The sequence below is a fragment of the Canis lupus genome, chromosome 25 (assembly GCF_048164855.1).
Source record: "Canis lupus baileyi chromosome 25, mCanLup2.hap1, whole genome shotgun sequence".
Classification (NCBI taxonomy): domain Eukaryota; kingdom Metazoa; phylum Chordata; class Mammalia; order Carnivora; family Canidae; genus Canis; species Canis lupus.
In genome coordinates, this window is record NC_132862.1 from 11,411,746 (window position 1) to 11,430,845 (window position 19,100).

Consider the following 19,100-nt stretch of genomic DNA (forward strand, 5'->3'; position numbering starts at 1 on the left):
TCGTGGTCAAATAGGCTACCGTTTTTCTCTACATTTCCTCAGGGCCAGATAAAGGTGGAATTTAAGAGGCTGTGTGACAGGATTTGCATGATAAAGGCTAGGAAATGAAAGATTTTGTGTTTGCTAAAACAACCTTGGGGGTCAAGGTTAAATTCACACCAACTATTGCATATTAAATTAAACTAAGTTATTATTGATATTAGTGTGTAAATGCTTGTGAAAATAATCTCCCAACATACAAGATAGTTTAAAGTTAAATATTTTTCTTTATTTTGATCTATCTATATATTAAAGTTTCTATAATAATTTTCAAGACCTTACTGAACATGGAATTTTTTATTTAAGATACACATTTGGGGGATCCTTGGGTGGCGCAGCGGTTTGGCGCCTGCCTTTGGCCCAGGGCGCGATCCTGGAGACCTGGGATCGAATCCCACATCGGGCTCCCGGTGCACAGAGCCAGCTTCTCCATCTGCCTGTGTCTCTGCCTCTCTCTCTCTCTCTGTGACTATCATAAATTAAAAAAAAAAAAGAAAGAAAGAAAAAAAGATACACATTTGGATAAACCTAAAATCCCTTTAAGTTTTCACTTTTCTTTTTTTTTTTTTTAATTTTCACTTTTCTTATGCATCAACTAGATGTCTTCTAGAAGAGATGAATCAGGTGCCATTCAGAATTGCCTAATCAGAAGTCGGTGACTGGTTGAAATCGAATAAATATCTTGATCAGTTGAGCTGCCAGATGGAATTTTATCTAAAAGTAATCCAGCTTCTTTCATACGTTAGGACTCCTGTGAATTTTATCACAAAGTCATTTCATACCCCATTTGGAAGGCAGCCACTTATGCGTGGAACATGACAATTGTTTAACGGTGCATAGTAAAAGTTAAATAATTTATGACTCATGGAAGGGGACTGAATCCAATTGAAACTTGCGTGGTAATTCAGGTAGGTGGACATAACCACCAGGTGCCTTGGACCTGTTCCAAGGCTAATGAGCTCCGAGGGCTGAAGCCTCCTTCGCTGTGCCTCCCTGGTTCATTTCCTTGTCCATTAGCTCGGTGCCACCTAACATCTCGCTGGGACATTGATTTTACATCGATTCACAGAGGAACGCCTTGGGTCACCCCGGGAGTAGCTAGTGTATCTGGCAGGTGGCTCTGCGGGACTCTGATTTCGGAATCGGTGCCGCTCAGCTGATGACACATCAGCCGTGCCAGCCAGAGCCGCATGTCCAGTGCCACACTGCTCATCTTAAACGTGATGAACCTTGGCGGACTGCTATGTCCCCATTATCCATCCATCTGTTCCAGGGATTACATCAGTCCAAAGGGTTAATCTTGTCTTGTTGGGGGGGTGGGGGTGGGGGTCAAGTTTAATTGCACAGGTCGGCAAAAGCATGATAAATGACTGCTTTTTAATTTCCAGTCTGTGCCTCCCTTCTTCTCGAAGACGGCTGCACAGTGCAGTCCGTTTCCTTCATCGGCACAGCTGGTACCGCAGAATGACCTGGAGGCTGAAAAAGATCACCGCTGTTGAAAACCCAATTTAACCAGTTCCCAAAAGTTAACTGTAGAGTATCCTTAAACTGAAAGGCTCCCGCATCCAACAGGAAGGAAGGAGGCACTAGATGGCAGTCTTAAACTTGAAATGACCTTTCCTCTCTTCAAACCAATGCATTCCCTGAAAGCGGTTATTTCACCCTCAAAGGAACTTAGATTTGAACTCCGCTTTATAAAACTTGCAAATCTTGGGACGCCTGGGTGGCTCAGCGGTCGAGCATCTGCCTTTGGCTCAGGGCGTGATCCTGGAGTCCCGGGATCAAGTCCCACATCAGGCTCCCTGCATGGAACCTGCTTTTCCCTCTGCCTGTGTCTCTGCCAATCTCTCTGTGTCTCTAATGAATAAATAGATAAAATCTTTTAAAAAATAAATAAATAAAACTTGCAAATCTAAGGGCATTATGGAGTTTCATGTCACATTACAGAATTTTGTTTTTGAAATTAGAAATGGTATATTAAAGGCTCTTTGCTGAACTGATTTACTGACGGAGTTATCTTAATGCCTGTTTCAACCTCACATTTTAAAACATGGCCAGAAAAGCTTTTTTAGACTTTAAAGGCTAGGGGGGAAATGATCACATGTTCAGAGGGTGGAAAATTATGCAGCTGTTAAAAATGAAGGTACAAAGGTAAAGTTGTATGAACAGATACTCAGGGTATTTTTAAGAGGAAAGAGGCAAATGATAAAATTGTAGAGTAGGGTGTGCTCAGTCTTTGGGGGAGAAAAGTGAATATTCATCTGTGTTAGTGTTTGTATGTCTGGTTGGTCTCTGGAAGAAGAAGTTGGTAGATTTTTTTTTTTCCTTCTGCTTACTATTTTTCTGCTGAAAACTCTTTTTTTTTTTTTTTCTGGAGTACAACACAGTTGTGAAAATGCACACAATAGAACAAAATTGCCTTCCTGATCTAAGATGAACTTCTTGAGGATGCTTAGTTGTCACTTCACTTTTTCCATCAAGTATATTTGCCACCCTACTTTGGGTGCTTTTCCATGTTATTCCATAGTATTTACCTGTAGGATTTTTGTCATTTAAAACAATGCAAAATTGTCCCTCATGTGCCATATAGTGAACATGATACTATATGTAGTAGCAAATTATATACAGATCTCGAGGATGATTTGTATGTTTAATTTATTTTTCTTTAGTTTCATCTCTAGGTGGCTGCTTACTAGACTAGATTCCATCCACAGTGAACATTTATTACACAGCAAAGATGTATAAATCACATATTATCAGAAGTTGTAAATAATGGGTTGTAAGGATGGAGAAGATGAAGGTTTGCAGAGGTTATAATGAATTTCTCTCTGTGCTATTCCTCATTAGTGCGTGTCTATTTTTTTTAAAGATTTTATTTATTTATTCATGAGAGACACACAGAGAGATGCAGAGACATAGACAGAGGGAAAAGCAGGCTCCCTGTGGGGAGCCCGATGCGGGACTCTATCCCAGGACCCCAGGATCATGACCTAAACCAAAGGCAGACACTCAACTGCTGCACCACCCAGGCGTCCCCCCTTTCTTAAACTATCTTAATTGTTCCCTAATAACTTTTATAATGAAAGCTCAAGAAGTGTAGTTTCATTGGGAAGGGGTCAGTGTAGACTTTGGGGGGATATTGGAGATTGTGAAAGAGTGTATCCTGCCCTTAATAGAATTCCTGGCACAGAATATACGTATTCAATACATATTTGTCCGTCAGTTGATTGCGTCCCTCAGGAGCATTTTTAGCGTGCAGTACATCATTTGGACGGATGATCTGTATATACTAAATGTAGAAGGCTTTAGAGAAGAGTGTTAGCAAGGTCTAAATCTACCAAGCAGTTTGTTAAGGTATGTTGATCCCCCATGAGACCAGTTAGTTCCATTGCAAATAATGAGCACTGGGTGTTAGGGGCAACTGATAAATCACTGAACTGTACCTCCGAAACTAGTAATACACTCTATGTTAATAAAATGAATTTAAATAACATACCATTTTTAAAAAGTAATATTTTGAGCATCACGGTGGCTCAGCAGTTTGGCGCTGCCTTCAGCCCGGGGCATGATCCTGGGGACCCGGGATCGAGTCCCACGTCGGGCTCCATACGTGGGGAGCCCGTATGAAGCAGGCTTGGTAACAAGCTATGGGTTAGCTATCTAATTTCATGAAGAAGCAAATTTCAAATGGTTGAGAGACTCACCCACAGTTCATATACATTAGCACCAGACTAGGATCCAGGTCATCCTACACGGGTCTGTACACTCAGTCCCAGTTTGCTTGAGATCAACACTTAGAGTACTCGGGCTGAGAAGCCTACTGTTGTAGGGCCACCTACCCTTCCGGCTCTCTGTTGGCCACTGTCCACCCTCAAATCCTCTCTACCTTCTGGGTCTATCCTTCTAGGTTAATAGCCTAAAAACCACCTAGTCAATCAAACTGGAAACCTGGAAGTTACCCAGACTGCTTGTTTCTTTCACATTCATTCAGCTACAAGACCCATCTGATTTGCCTCCTGGACATTTCTGGGACCAGCCATCCTCTTGTCTCAAACGCTCTGTGTTTTGTCGTAGTCTACTAATCCACCATCCAGGCTTCTGGCCTCCAGTCTTGGCCCCCTTCACACTGCAGAGTGACCTATCTAAAGTGAAAATCTGATTATGCTACGCTTTGTTCAAACTGTGCTCCCCACTGAACCTGTGGCCTGGTGCTCTCACGTCCTCTCCTGCATCTCCTCTGCTCTCTCCCTTGCCTTCAACCATCCAGTAAGGGGGGCTGGGTTAGAGTGTCCCCATATCTTGCTTTAGTTGTCTCTTTCCAGAGTAGAGCTACATTTTTGCTTCCCTTACCTCGATGCCCTGTCCCTTATTCTGGCCCATTTTTGGTGAACACATTCTTGGAATCAGCCTTCAGAGCCCGAGACTTGAGGAAAAAAGCTACCCAGAGCTTAGTTATAGCTCCTCCATGAATTCCCATAGCTCAGTCTTCCTCCAGCACCCTCCCCTAAACAGCCTCTGGGATCCTGAAGTCAGCCCTGGTGTAAAAAGAAGAAAACAGCTAGAGAAACTGGCCATGGGTGAAAAGCACTTAGCAGAAGAAGCACACAACAAACAGATGCACACCACACAACAAATGGATAAAACCACAGGATTGGCCCGGCTCAGAGGATTTGCTGCTTTGGTTGCTGGGGACAGCGAACCCCTAACAAAGGCTCCCTTTTGGTTTACCTCCTCTCTGCCCCTGTGATGCCATCATCCCATGCCCATCGTATATTCCTTGCTGCTTTCTGTAGTCTCCCTTCACCATTGTCTTTATGACCTTTGGAAAAGCACCACTTTGGGATGGCAGAGGGTTGAGGTGGGACAGTTACTTCCCACGTCCTTGCTCTGTTCCCCAAAACATACCCCCTTCTAGATAGAAGTGACACTTCCTGAAGTGTCTTGGTTCTCAAGGTGACCCCAAACTTTTCCTTCCACCCACTGCTCTCCCCTCTCTTCAACTTGCCTGCCTGATAAGTTTGGAAGAACCCATTTTATTTTTCTTAAAGATTTTTGTTTATTTATTTGAGAGAGAAAGAGGAAGAGAGCGCAGCAAGGAGGGGCAGATGGAGAAGCAGGCTCCCCGATGAGCAGGAACCCCGATCTCAGGACCCCCGGATCATGATTTGAGCTGAAGGCAGATGCTTAACCCACTGAGCCACCCATGTGCCCTGGAGGAACCCATTTTAAAACTTGCGTTGTTGATGGCCATCCCTCAGACATCACCCATAGTCCTGGAGTGCTGGCCGAATGTTCTCTCCCCACAGCTGGAGCTGCTGTTCCCAGCAATCTGGTGATAGCCACTGGCAATTCCCATTTCAGTGAATCTGGGAACCCCAATTAAGATATTAACCTCTGTATTTACCCTTGACTGTACTGAGGCAGATGCTTGTGAATATTTTTAAACATACGGATACCTATGTTAACTCCATTTTGGATTCTTTGTTCTCTTTCATTTGCTGGAGCTGGTGTTCTTGCCCCAAATAAAATGCATCTAAATAAATGCAAATTAAATTTAAGTTAATCCCCTTTGCAATAATCAAATTATTGTGCTTTATTACAGGTGACATTGAGCTCTACATCTGGATACATTACAGTAAATACAACCTTTTGCTTTTGTTCACATTCCAGTAGGACTTTGGAATCCCAATGTTTCTGAAATTGACCGCCCCACCCCCAAAATTTAAATCCTCTTCCAAGAACCCTTCCAAGGATATTTCTCTGAATACTGCAGTGAAGTTGGGGAACTATTGGTATTCCTAGGTTTAAAGTATGACCTCAAGAAAGATTTATTTCAATGGTGCTTTGGAAAAGGACATTTTTCATAGTGGGAGAGAGTTGACGCAATGAGTCCAATTTCCTTGATGTTATTTCACTTAAGATATTACTCTATATTTAGATTACATTCTGGTTTATGCCCATTGTCCCAACATAATTATTAGTTGCCTTCTAAAAGTGTCCTGGTTTGCACGATAAATTATGTGACTTCCTGTCTATATTCAATTTATCAAACAATTGATTTGGGGGGGGGGGTCTGTAATTAAGTTTCATAAAGAAATACCCCAAAAAAAGAAATTACTGCATTTTTAAAAGCTCCAATATTTCTGTAGTGTGAGAAGGAAGCAGTTAGTATTCTTACTCATCCTGCTTGAACTTGGCTTGCCACAGGCAAGTTTCTATTTGTGGCAGTAACTTAGCTCTATCTTCCAGAACCATGAAATTGTCCTGGTCGCAATTTAAAATTTTTAATTAAATCTACTAAAATTTGGATGTGAGCTATGTCTCTGTTGGTGATCCAGTATTTCTGAGAAATAATCTCCAACTGTCTTGGCAGTAAAGTTTCTTCCACCTTTCTATGAGGCTTTTTTTTTTTTTTCTCTTTTCCTTCTGCAACTTACGGTTTTGAAGCCACTTAGGAGGATGTTCACATCTCTTCTCCACATTATACAGTTGATATTTTGATTTTATCTCTGTGTATCTGCCTGCAGGTCTTTTGCCTTGCTTTGCTTCTTGTCTCTTTGTTATTGAACCCTTACATCTTTTGTTTTTCTTACATGTATTCGTTCATTTATTCATTTCTCATTTTTTCTTATCGATTTTTAAGATCTCTTCCAGAGGTTCTTTATTTCACAGCTCACTGCCATTAGTACTGTATCAAGCCGATTTCAAGTACATTAGCAACTTCTCTTAACTTTCCTTACTGTTAATATGTAAATAATATAATTTTGATCTGCCTTGTAAAAAAGGTTATCAGTATATTTTACATCCCTGGGGCACCTCGCTGGCTCAGTCGGTGAAGCATGCGGCTCTTGATCTTGGGGTTGTGAGTTCAACCCCACATGGGGTATACACATTACTTTAAAAAATGAAATATTTAAAAATAAAGTTAAAAATAGGTGTTTTGTTTTTTTTTTTAATTTATGATAGTCACAGAGAGAGGGAGAGAGAGAGGCAGAGACACAGGCAGAGGGAGAAGCAGGCTCCATGCACCAGGAGCCCGATGTGGGATTCGATCCCGGGTCTCCAGGATCGCGCCCTGGGCCAAAGGCAGGTGCTAAACCGCTGCGCCACCCAGGGATCCCCTGTTTTTTTTTTTTAACCTCCTCAAATTCTGCTGTCTTTCACATAATCTCTAGTGAGGTTTCCATCCCCTCTCTAACCTTTCCCTTTGTAATACTACCATGACAGCATATATTTGAATTTCCCAATACAACAAATGAGATAGCTTTGCCTTTGGTTGATTTGAAAATGAGTGAGACATTACATTTTCACCTTTTTGCCTTGCAGCAGCCACGGAGAGTAGTTCAGTGATGGTGACAAATTCCCAGAATGATTTTTGAATTAGCCATATATCTTGGCCATTCTTAGGGATGACTTTTCATAGTTGCTGTACACAGTGAGTCCTTATCATTAAAAACAAACCTCTGAAATGGAAAATAAGATAAATTTCATCTTACGTCATGATAAAGCCTCTAGGGAGGATTTATAACATGGGTGTTAGCCTGTCATTGAAAACTATTGGGGGGCTTCTAAAAATATGACTTGTAAATCTAAACCAAATGAGCTCATTAATTCTTGGATAGAGTAGAGTTAACTTTCTACAGAAGATAATACTTTTGAGAACACATTCCCAGAAGGTAGATGCCATCAGGAAGCTATTCTATGACTGAGTGTTACAAAATCTGTAAGTTGAGTGGAGGAGGAAAAAATACAACTCCGGAAAAACTTGGGTGGGGGTGATGGGAAAGTCCAGTAGAAGAAAGAAGGTCAGAGAAGTGACGGGAGTGGTGAGAAAGGACCTTGTTAATGAAAAATGCCTTTGTCTGCCTAAGACTTTTCTATTGTGTTATAATTTTTTTTAAATGGGTCTTTCTCTCACAAACACAAAAGGAAAACAGAATAAAGGTTATTACTAAATATATAGTCCCATTGTTGGCTCAGTGTCCACCACTTTGCTCTAGCAAGATGACAGTTTATTATCAGTGGTAGGCATTTGAAGGATGTTGGTTTGATAAAGTGTAACCCCTAAGCCACTTCCCTAACATGATCTTTCTAATATCTTCAAAAAAGTTTCTGAGGCTTATCTAGTTCTAATCTTGTCTGGCAATGTGACAAATGCCTCAGGGAAGTGGGAAGGATATAACCTGTCTTCAGAGATTTATAGCATTGCAGGCATCACAGATCCTGTAAGACATTTTTGTTCTTTTGGGGGATAGGATTCTATTAATAGGTTTTATATTATTAATTCAAGTTAGCAGTATTATTACTGGTTATCAGGACAGCCAATAGCACATGTGTTTTTTTTTTTTAACATGAGGATGGTGCTTTTGACCTGCCCAGGTTAGGGGGTATATTTTCCAGAATCACATGCACATTCACTGTAACCTAACCTTCCTCGTGAACGGTGGTGGCCTTATATAAGCTGCCTGGCTGGGGCTGGGGAACCTGGCTTCAGCCATGGCAAAGTACAAATGTAACTAAATAGCTGCCTCGTCCAGAATAAAATATAGAAATAATAAATGCCCGCCTTCCATGGAAAATTGGATCGCGTATTCTTTCTTTCGCACTCTGATGTTTTATCTACAACTTACATAGTCCTGGACAATAAAAATGGTAAAAGTAAGTTGGAATACTGAGTTTGAAGATTGGGAATATATAAATGTCAAAAGACTTCCCATATTATCTGTGGCATCCAAAAATTTAATTCTCCACCTTGATTTTGAGGAATTTATTCCTATTCATTCCTTTCCCAGTGTGTATAGAATGGTCGGTTTGCACATTAATTTTGTGAAGTACTGTTCAGGGAACAGGGATAAAATTGTTTTACTTGCCTGCCTTTTGTGCATGAAGGCCTTGAGCACAGGCCCCAAATTTCACCCCTGGAATGTAGCTGCTGCCTCCTCTGTGGGCACATGATAAAGACTCATTACGGCCAGTCCATCAGTCCAATCAGGTAGGATCGGTACCAGAACCAAGGGCAGGGGGGTTGCCTGTAGCTAAGGAAAGAGAGGCCAGGATGCTTCCATTCACGTGAGAAGTCGTAGGTAGGTTTTATTTTGGTACATTTTAATTAAGAGGGTGTGTTTAAGCATCTTGATATCAAAATAACTTTTCTGAGTATAAGGTCTCAGACAGCAGGGGCCTGGCTGGCTCAGCCGGCAGCCAGTGTGTGGCTCTTGATCTCGGGGTGTGAGTTTGAGCCCCACCTTGGGTATAGAGATTACTTAAAAAAAAAAATCTTAAAAAAGAAAAAAGATCTCTTGCAGCTCAAATAGATTATGTAGGTTAACGTGGCTTTCTAGAAGCCACTAGATAACAGTTTGAAATGAGATATGATCCAATGACAAGGAAGAAAAAATGATTTCTTTGTAGGAGTTTCCGTGCTTGTCTCGCACCTCACGGAGGCCTGAACTCATTGTCCATTCATTGTTGCCTGGGCGGGGAGCGATGCTCCTTTTTCAAACTCCTTACTGTTCCCAACTTCTTAATTTTCTATGGAAACTGACCCTCTTCTATGGTAGCCCAGAAGCTAGGATTGCTTACAAATGAGAAGTGTATACAGCCAATCATGCAATTTAGAAAACCTGGTTGAATGTCAGATTTAAAAAAAAAAAAAAGAAAGAAAAAAATGTCCTGCCTGCTTGCTAGCTCTTTCACTAAGAAAATTAACTAATTCATATACTTGCACTTCCAGCAGTCTCCTGACTCCTCCGCACAGCTTCCCTTGGCTGCAGTTTATACTGTATCAACCATGTATATCAGCTCTGGCTCTTGCATGAGAAAACGAAGTTCTTTAAAAGAAGATAAGGTCAGAAAGCCCAAGAAATAGCACTTTATTCCTTTCTGTAAGACGACTTCTAAAACAGAGAGTGTCTTTGTAGCTTTAGTGACCCAAAGGCAAAGGGGGTGCTGGTCCCCGCAAGCCTGTGATCCAGCGCCCACTCCTGGCTGGCATCTGCTGGCCCCGGGTGGAGACTCGGGGGGGCCCAGACAAGCAGCGTCCTGTTGGAGACCTTCACTGCATTTTCCACAACAGCATCGGAATTGTCCTAAGGCAGTTTCACATCTGGAATTTTAAAGAAAGTTTTCCCTTCAATAAAATGGCAGTAAATCTTAGGAAACATTGTGCCTTTTTTTGTTTTAATTAACCTGGCATTTCTCTACTAAACTATTAACAAATTATGGGTTGTTCCCTCCCTTTTTTTCACCCTTAAGTAATAATGGACCAAGAGAAGACTAATGAAATGCTCTTTTGTGTGTTACTTTTGAATTAAGGTGGTATTAATATTTCACAGCGTATCTCCTACACTTCTTCCATAAGAATGTGCATATACTAATCTAAGGCATAAATATTACATTTCATTTGTGCAAAAATAGGATTACTTTATTATGGAAATGTGGAGTTTGTAGGATTAAACAATATTGAAGCACATTTCTACTGAGTGGCTTGTGTGTGACATGCCTTTATCCAGTCTTTATGAAATCCTGACTGGGAGGCTGTCATCAGTACAATATGCCAATTACGAAGCATGTGAACTGTCTCTCTAACAGCCAATTTTAATGACTTCAGCCTGCTATTAGAGTAGTCTAATCAAATTCTGAAAGCGACAGTTTCTTATTTTAAAATGTCAAAGCTGTTCACTTTTTGATTGAAAAAAACTGTGATGATTTTGGAATGAGTAGCTTAGTGAGTATTTGAGGAACCTTTTTTTATACATAGAAAAACTGCATGGTTACATAAAACAGTCATAAAACCTAGAATTTGGGTTTGCCAATTTTGTAAAAACACGATGCCTCCTACAGAAACCTCAGGATTGTAATAACTCAAGTGTTCTACGAATTGTGTGTGAAGTAACATAAGGATAGATCCAGTCCTTCCAATGCCTAAGGCAACTTTTAAACAAACATGGACCTCTTTAAAAACAGAGCATTTCAGAAAGGAAGAGTATTGTGTGTGAACAGGTGCTATAAAATCTGGAGTTGTGTTTGCTATTTTGATTATTGACTTGTCCCCCAATTTTGAGGGAAGCATCTCGGGGGAGAGTTGCAAACTAGAGCTCATCCCCTGCTCTAGTTTGAATTACTTGAGCTTGAAAGTTATTTAGAATTTGAAATGCAAAAAAATAAATAAATAAATAAATAATAATAACAAAAAAATAAAAATAAATAAAAAAATTAAAAAATTAAAAAAAAAAAAAAGAATTTGAAATGCATTTTTCCTAAACAGTGTGACCAGGTCCAGTTTGCTTGCTTCCTTCATCTGTCCCTTCTTTTATCTATCCATCCACTTACTGGGTTGTTCCTCATTTCAGACACTGTTCCCAGCCCAGTCCACAAAAGGTTAAAGTAGAATGCATATGTCTGGAATAAACTGATTTTATTTAAAAAGCAGTCAACCAGGGCAACTGGGTGGCTCAGTCGGTTAAGCCTCTGCCTTTGGCTCAGGTCATGATCTCAGGGTCTTGGGATGGAGCCCTGCATTGAGCTCTCTGGTGGCTGGAGAGCCTGCTCCTCCCTCTCCCTCTGTCCTCCCCCTCACCCATCCTCCCCCTAACTCGTTTGTGATTTCTCTCTCTTGCTCTCACTCTTGCTCTATCTCAAATAAATAAATAACATCTTAAAAAAATAAAAAGGATTCAATCATTATCTTAAAGGCTTGACTCAATGCAGCTAGGGCAAGGCTTCTGGTCCCTAGGCCTAGAAATTAATGGCCTGTTTTGGGAGTGTAAGCTCTTTGAAGTCAGGGCAGTATTTCCTTCTAGCCTGGCTCCCTGGCACATTGTAGTTGCTTAGAAATATTTGTTAAAATAAAAAAAAAAAAAAGAAATATTTGTTAAACAAATTTCTGTATCATCATTTTGAATCTTTCTTTGAAGCCCATAATGTGGTTATATACAGTATAAAATTAAGAAGTCAAGTTTAACTGTATAGATTTCTTGACTAATTAGAGAACTAATTTATCCAGTCATTTAATAAGATTGATTGAGGCGCTATTTTGTGCCAGACCCTATCTCCAAAGGGTCTGGCTCTGATGCAAGAGCATAGACCTGGAGCCAGACTGTGTGTTTGAATCCTGGCTATTACACTTGCTTGCTGGATGATCTCAGGCAGTTGACTTAACCTCTTCCATCAAGTGGAGGCAATTATAGTCACTCCCTTAAAAGGTGGTTGTAAGGATTAAATTCCTTACTTACTATATAACGCTAGGGCCTTGTAGAAGTTTTAGTTATCACTGTTGTTGTGTCTATGGTAGTGGTGGTTACTAGGAAGAGCAAAGACAAGCATGTTGGGGGATGAAGCTGGAAAGTTCAGATGACCCCCATGTCCCATTTGGGGGCTTCTTCATCTGCCCCCCCCTCCCAAGCCATTGAAACCTTTTAAGCTGGGATACCGTGGAGATGAAGTCATTGGCTTTTTGCCTGTGCCAAGGCCAGAGAACTTCATTTAGGGACTTCAAGAAGCAATTGCCCAGGGCACCCTTGTAAGTGACCACTTAAACATAATCAATAGGATTTTATGTCTGAATCACAGAAAAGGATATTGATTGTATTCATGAACTGAGTGGGGTGGTAAATGTTTGTTTACTTGCAAAGTGGAATTAAGAGATAGATAATATCTCAGACTTACCTTCAGGCTCTTTGAAAAGGAAATCAAATTTGGTGATTAAATACTGAAAGGTGTAATTCTTTTTACTTCCTGGGCCCCTTAGAATAATGGAAGGCTTAAATGCACTGGGAATAGGGGTAAGGTCATTGCTAATTATGAGTAAACAGGTAGGATTTGAAGACGATGCATGTAATAAATTGAATAAAATAAATCATTCTAGGATTCTAGAATGCTTTTAAAAAGCTATTCTTTAATAAGTAAACTTCATTTCTTATTGCTAAAATATTTGGAATGTTTTATAAGTCACAGATATCCATTCGTTTTATTTCATAATTATGTGTTAAACCATAAAAAAAATGAGAAAAATTTCAACCCTGGGCTCTCCTATCATTTGAAACTTGACGAAACATTGGAGATTATTATTTTTGTGCCTCCTTATTTAAAAAATTAGTTATGTAAATGTAGCACTCAGGTAGATATATGTTGTGAAAGATATTAAATTTAGAGGTAGGAATAAGGAAAGCAAAGGAGAGAAACATTGCTAAACCAATTTTATACTCCCACATGAAGATTTCTACATACTTAAACACAATAATACTATTTAAATCCCCCCCCCCAAAAGTATTTGAGCTAAGTTTATTCTATTTTCCTCTATATTCTACTGGAATTTGTGCATTTTACCGGAATTTGGAGATTTTTTTTAAACCATCCACCAAAAGTGGTACTTTTAAATGGACCATTCAGTCTAAGTGTCTGAATTGCACTACTAGTAAGGTACTCTGAGTTTATTTTTTTTTATTTATTTTTATTAAAAGATTTTATTTATTTATTCATGAGAGACACAGACAGAAGGCAGAGGCATAGGCAGAGGAAGAAGCAGGCTCCATATAAGGATTCTGATGTGGGACTCAATCCTGGGACTCCAGGATCATGTCCTGAGCCAACGGCAGATGCTCAACCGTTGAGCCACCCAGGGGTCCCGGTACTCCGAGTTTAAAAAGAAAAAAAAAAGTTCTAGATCCATTCTGTTTTCATCACACTAGAGGAATTTTCATATTAATACCCATTATTGCCAAGTGCCTTAGGAAAAGAGTTGCTGAAGGGAACTTGCTTCTAGGTTTTAGGGGGGGAAAGTCTATGTTTTAAAACCTCCACTGTGAACTTGGAATTGTTGGCATTAACAATTAATTCCCTTTATTCTCTTGGTTTTGGCTGAACGCCTTGTTTAAACTTGAAATTTCCTCTTATTTTTTTTTTAAGAGTTATTTATTTATTTGAAAGAGAGAGGGGAACGTGAGTATGGGAAGGGGCAGAGGGAGAGGGAGAGAGAGGTGGAGAAGCAGACTGGGCCCCGACTGGGCTCTGTGCTTGATGGGGCTTGATCTGATGACCCTGAGATCATGACCTGAGCTGAAACCAAGAGTCAGACATCTAACTGAGCCACCCATACACCCCAGAATTTTCCTCTTTTTGATACGAGTTTGGCTGGCCTCGTGGGATGCTCGTGCTGTCATAGAGCCTGGTCACTCCTCCATGGTGTAACTTCTGCACTGTTAACGAGTCTAAAGGGAAATAAAGAGGTCACCTTTCACCTTTGGAACACATCTGTGTCGTCTTCCAGGTTCTTTTTTATTTTTTTAAAGATTTTATTTATTTATTCATGAGAGACACAGAGAGAGAAAGAGAGGCAGAGACACAGGCAGAGGGAGAAGCAGGCTCCCTGCAGGGAACCTGTTGCGGGATTTGATCCTGGGTCTCCAGGATCACACCCTGGGCCAAAGGCAGGCGCTAAACCACTGAGCCACCCAGGGATCCCCAAGGTTCCTTTTTAAAAGATAATTAGGGAAATATGTTTCCATCGTTTTCTTGGAAATAGCACCTTTCTTTAAGTACAATTTTGGTCATTTTTTTATAGTGTTCCACTTCTACAAGTTTCCATTGAAAGGTTATTATTTTACTTTTTTTCTCATTGGTATTTTCTAGTTTCTTTACAGTAAGCATGATGGGTGCTATGTAATGAGCGCTCAATACATGCAAGGCTGATGAGCATCATCTCTTTTAATGTTCACAATAATAAGCAAAATGGATCCAGTTCTCAGAGCCTTTATAACATCAGCTTACTTATACTTACCACAACTTGATGGGGAATGGGGGATTTGTATTATCCCCATTTTTCAAGGAGGGAAACTGAGGCAAAGGTTCAGTGACTTGGGCCACCCTCATCACTCAGGGTAAGTGGCAGAACCAGGCTTGAACCCGGGTAGTCCAGCTATTCAAGCCACTCTTCTCACATCTGGGCCATGGCACATTTCACACCCATCATGTCCAGATTGCCTGATATCGCCTGTATTTTATAGATGATGGAACTGGACCCAGGGAGAGAGGGTAACTAACAGGCCGGCGATGACAGAGCTGGGCAGACACCCCAACCCCTCTGATTCTAGAGCCCAGATACCTTGCAATAACGTATTACAATGGACAAATTTGTTTAGAGAAAGAAAAAAGAGGAAAAAAAAGAAACTGAGGGTGGCATACAAATATTCATATTCTAAGACATCACTTGCCTGTTTGCCATAAAATTGTTGTGTTTACTCGGCTTTAGAACAGGGTCTTTTTTTTTTTTTAAGGTTTTATTCATTTATTCCTGAGACACACAGAGAGAGAGGCAGAGACACAGGCAGAGGGAGAAGCAGGTTCCCTGCGGGGAGCCCGATGTGGGACTCGATCCCAGGACCTTGGGATCACGACCTGAGCCAAAGGCAGATGCTCAACCACCGAGCCACGCAGGCGTCCCTAGAACAGGGTCTTTACAGACATCCTGATGGAGCTGCTGCTGGCTGCCACTGCTGGCAGCTGCCTGGGCCCAGCTCTCCTAACGTCCCCCACCCCTTTTCCAAAGAGGAGAAAGGCTGCCTCCGTCCTGGCACTGATGCCCCTGGGGCTGGTGGTCCCTCGGGAACCTTGATGACTTCTGTGACTCTCCTGCTAGTGCCTGCACTGAGGCTGGCCGGACCCTAACTCACATTTGTGGGGCTAAGGGAGATTTCAGTCGGTATCTGTCATACTTGACAAAATCCATCTTTTTTAACTCGCATGCCATTCAGTGGGTTAAGGACCATCAGAATGTCTAGCTAAGATATTACAGAACTGGAGTGGGAGTTTTGGGGGTTGGGGTGGTGTGGATCAGCAGCTTCTTACCAACTAGCTTTAAAAATTCAAAATCTGGGACACCTGGGTGGCTCAGTGGTGGAGCACCAGTCTTTGACTCAGGGCGTGACCCCGGGGTCGTGGGATCAAGTCCCACGTCGGGCTCCCTGCAAGGAGCCTGCTTCTCCCTCCGTGTCTCTGCTTCTCTCTCTGTGTCTCATGAATAAATAAATAAGATCTTTATTTTTTTTATTTATTTTTTTAATAAAAAAGATCTTTAAAAAAATAAAAATTCAAAATCCTTCACTATGTTGGTTAAAAATGGTATGGACTCGGCCTGTGAAATTAACTGCATTGGATCCATCCCAAAGCAGTCAACTGGCTTCTTTTCCAAAGGGAGGATGTTCAAATAAACATCTCCGCCCTCGGGCCACACACAGAGAGAAGAAAGCCACTGGGGCCATTGGCCCTGTTGTGTTTCTCTTTCCTCTGCTCTCCTCCTCCTCTATTTATTTGCCACCACACAGAGGTGGCGCCCTCATTCCTCCCAGGGGGATCAATATTTACAGCCACCGAGGGGAGATGTTGGTTCTTCTTGTCCCTTAGGCTGCCGTGTAACAAAAGCTGCCTGTTTTTCTGGGGGCTCTTCCCAGCTGCTAGCAGAGCTGCAGTTAGAATTACCAGGAGCTTTGAGAGATGGCCAGTTCAAAGGAATCCTGTTTGGAGCACTCCCAGCCGTCTTCCTGTTTGCTAGAAAAGGAAAATCATCCTGCTACACACAGGTATGAGACCCAGAAGGCGGATGTGTGGTTGACAGTAGACGTTTATTTCCCCATCTTTATTTTTTTCTCATGATCGCCTCAACATTCTGATGTGTGATCACAACCATCTGTACAATTATAGTTATTTAACCTCTCTGTAAGTTCAAAATTGAAGGTTGCATAGGTGCATATTAACAAGGGTGGTGCTGATAAATAAGAAATAGGGGCAGCTGATCACAACAGCGTTTCTAAATTAATGAATGCGATTGGCTTTAATTATAAAAAAAAATACATATGTCTAGCAGGCTTCCTCAATAAGCCTCTTTTATGCTGACTGTGGCACATTTTTCCTCAAATAATTGCAGAGCTCAGCTTTATCATTAAGCAGATGGTTTCTATTAATTCCCAAGGAAAGTAAATGATTGCAATTAACTAAATACTCAAAACTCGAAGATTTTAGAGTTCAGTCCTACGACTTCAGGCATGAACCTGTGTGTCATCCTATTTTTCAAAAGGATGCAGAAAAGAGGAGCCCTTCTGACAATTCCATAATATCTCCCACTTTATATAGAGGCTTTTGAAAGTCATTCTGATAGTCTTCAAAGCTGGATTAGAGCTAAATCCCTGTAGCCTGGCTGGTTCTAAATTTTTGTAGTGTTTTTCATCTATTTTTGTTGTCTTGGTAGTGGAGAAGGGGTTGAAAATATTCTAGATAAATTTGAGTGCCAGCTGAAAAGAGTTCAAAAACTCCCTAAATTCAGGTAGTACCACAGAGGTTAATTCTTTTAAACAAATGCTACTTTGATTCTTCGCCCTATTGGATGGCACGTTGGATGAGATTATTTCATTGGCAGTTTCCAAGAGAAGATAAACTGGTGGAGAATATCCCCATGCAAGCCCACTCTCTCCCCCACCCTTCCATTAAGTAAACTAACGTTTGCAGAGGATTTCTTCAAACTTGATTTTAATGAAATAATATTGATTCCTCTCTTCATTTTAAAGTTCAGTCATCCACTCAATGAATTTTGGCTTGGGTGGGCTGCTGTGTTGTGACGGGCCAGGGCTGGGAGGAGAAAGGATTGTGTTCCTGATTTCAAGGCCTTACAAAGTAGGTAAACCAAGGAAGGTCCATGAGATACCCAGACAGGCATCACCTCAGTACGTGGGCAGGTGTCAGGAAAGCATCAGAGCAGAAATAGTGCTCCAGCCAAGGCTAGAAGGATGAGTAGAAGTTCTCCCAGTTGGAGGCATGGTGGTGAGGGAAGAGTGTGTCAGGGAGGCTCCGAGGCTGGGTAGGCTCAGAGACCTCTCAGGTAATTAGATGTTGCCAGAACGCAAATTTTAAGGGAAGAGTGTTGGAAGCTCAGGTCCGACTGGTCGGCTGAGGCCAGATAATGATGCCCTTTATGTCTTGCTAAGAAGAGTTAAGATTTTATCCTGTGGGTGATACTCTTTGAGGCAGCAGTCCAGAGAGATGATAGAGGAGGTGAGACCAGACTGGGGAGATGAGTGAACAGTCTATGACCAAACCTAGGGAAGACAGAGGAAGGAGTCTGTGGTAACTCTTAGGCTTCTGGTTTGGACAACTGTTGGAGGGGGCATGTGCGCTCTATGAGAAAGGGACCGTGGAAGGAGAAAGCAGAGGGTGCCTTTGAGGCATCAAGAGTGGATGGTCAGTAGCAGGGGTGGGGGTGGAGGGTGAGGGTGGTACATGGTCCCAGAGCATAGAGGAGACCCGTGGCTTCTACGCACACTAGGGCCCTAACCTGTGGCTCTGGACATATAGCAAGACGGGCTTGACAGTGATGGATGTTTTAACCTTGGGCTTTTATTTTGTTTTATTTTATTTTATTTTATTTATTTTATTTTATATTTATTTATTCATGAGAAACACACAGAGAGAGAGAGAGAGAAAGGCAGAGACACAGGAAGAGGGAGAAGCAGGCTCCATGCAGGGAGCCCGATGGACTTGATCCCGGGTCTCCAGGATCAGGCCCTGGGCTGAAGGCGGTGCTAAACCTCTGAGCCACCCAGGCTGCCCAACCTTGGGCTTTTAAAGCGTTGTGTTTTTGCATTTGCAGAAACCCCTTTGCTGTGGATGCTGCTCTAGCTTGTGCAGCGTCTGCTCTCACCCTTGATCAGGCTTGAGCAGCACACGTGATGCCACCACACCTGCCTGGGAACACCGGGAAACGAGGGCCACCGGGGTGGGTGCCAGCTGTTGGTTTATGGTATCTCTAGTCTAGCTTTCCCTGGGGAGAGGTGACCCTTACCTAGAAAGCCAGAAGCCTCACAATTCTCTCCCTTCTTCTTATGCCAAATCCCAGAACCTTCTTAGACTCAGGTTTGCGGCCTTATCATTAGTGTAAACTGGAGATGGAGATTGGACAGGACAACACATTCTAACATAATGACCTGCGTCTTCCTCACCTCCTCTGCAAATACCAGCCTTTGGGGGCCAGGTCAAACCCCACCCCCTCCCGCTTTGACCACTCACCCTGCAAGTGA

The 19,100-nt window shown here is 41.8% G+C and overlaps 1 protein-coding gene and 1 long non-coding RNA gene across 5 annotated transcripts in view; one reads left to right on the plus strand and one right to left on the minus strand.

Moving 5' to 3' along the window:
- PRICKLE1 (prickle planar cell polarity protein 1) overlaps nt 1–19,100 on the plus strand; it is a 110,522-nt gene that overhangs the window by 19,778 nt on the left and 71,644 nt on the right. For 3 of the 4 annotated variants that reach the window (XM_072798279.1, XM_072798280.1, XM_072798283.1), the window contains exon 1: nt 16,425–16,613. The exons of the other annotated variant lie outside the window; for it this stretch is intronic. The gene's annotated coding sequence lies outside the window, so the exon portion shown is untranslated. Of the gene's footprint in view, nt 1–16,424; nt 16,614–19,100 lie in introns of those variants that run through there. 4 annotated transcript variants of the gene reach the window in all.
- The window catches only part of LOC140617256 (uncharacterized), a 37,883-nt gene continuing 28,677 nt past the window's right edge, over nt 9,895–19,100 (minus strand). Inside the window, exon 4 of the long non-coding RNA XR_012017484.1 lies at nt 9,895–10,144. This is a non-coding gene — a long non-coding RNA (uncharacterized lncRNA). The remainder of the gene's footprint in view (nt 10,145–19,100) is intronic.